The sequence below is a fragment of the Rattus norvegicus genome, chromosome 2 (genome assembly GCF_036323735.1).
Source record: "Rattus norvegicus strain BN/NHsdMcwi chromosome 2, GRCr8, whole genome shotgun sequence".
NCBI lineage: Eukaryota > Metazoa > Chordata > Mammalia > Rodentia > Muridae > Rattus > Rattus norvegicus.
This window is the reverse complement of record NC_086020.1, coordinates 216,435,152-216,436,586: the sequence shown is the minus strand read 5'-3', so window position 1 is coordinate 216,436,586 and position 1,435 is coordinate 216,435,152.

Here is a 1,435-nt window from a genome sequence, read left to right as displayed (position 1 = left end):
CTTTAACTTAACAATTAAACACATGTTATACAGCATGTCAACCACTAAAGATAGAAAATGAATAAGACATTATAGTTCACTAAAGATAGAAAATGAATAAGACATTATAGTTCAGAAGTTGATAATAAGGATGGAACTATTACTGATACACAAATATCTCTATAAATAATACTATTGTAATGTAGAAACATATTCCTAGTTCTCTAGAACACTGAGGAATGGACACAAAGTTCAGAAGCTGTATAACATGGACTGTATTCTCTACACTTCTCTGTATTTTCACATTTATCCTATCTCTGTGGTATAGAGTGAGTGGATCAAGAAAAGACCGATGAAACAAGTGATGCTTAAATCTCACTTATAAAGCCAGGAAAGCTTATTATCTCATTCTTCTGAAATGTAGGTCTACAGAGAAAAGACTATTGTCCATTTCATTCAAACAAAGGCCTACAAGAAGAGGGCAGAGTAGGGGAAGTTCATGTGAATCTAAGGAATTGAAGCAAACACATTGTGCTGCCTGTAATTTCTATGCTATTTCTGGTCTTTGAATTATATGACCCAGTTCATTTGCCTTTTTGTCTAAGTGATATTGAATAAAATAGTCTGAGACATTTTCCTTGTGAAAGGGAAGACTGGCTAAAATTCTGTGACTTTTCTATAAATTATTAAAGCCATCATTGGCTTTACACATTGCCTATCCCCTTAATAACTTGTAACCCTCCCAAAGAGGTTGAACTTAATTTTATTAGCCTGTATTAAGTCTTTAATAATCGCTCCAGTCTGAAGTAATTAATTGTTTTTCCTGCCTTCTACTGTGTTAGTGGCAGGGGTCTAACCACGTTTAGCATTTTACTTTGCTGTTTTCCTCAAGAATTTCCTCCTAAATCTTTTGATTAGAAAAATGAGTTTTAAATACCATCTCTTCTGATCACTAATTGGAAGCATACTAAACTTCTTTGACTTTAGGATAGACGATGAGTAAATTGTGAAACTTCAGACATCTTATATCATCAAATAATAAGAAAACTAAGTCATAGGGTTAAACAGAATTACATGGTAAAAATGTATGTTAAAGATTGCCTGTGTTTCCAACGAAGAAAAAAAATATATTGAAACTTGAACTCTCATTACCTCATAACAGGACTTTTTTGAGATGTGGAGTTGTTATAGATGTCAGAGGTGAAGATGAGGTCATATTGGAGAACAGTGTGCCCATAATCTACTGTGACTAGTGTCATTACAGAGAGATGATATTGTGCTAATAGACACTTAAGAGAGCAACCTCTCTGAGACAATGAAGGCAGAAGTGGAAGCTATGCATCTGTAAGCCCATTAACACAAAGAATTCTGGGAAGTACTAGAAGTTAGGCAGAAGAGAGGGCACAGTGTTTCTTGCTGGTAACTTGATTTACAATTTTTATTCCTGAGAATGGGA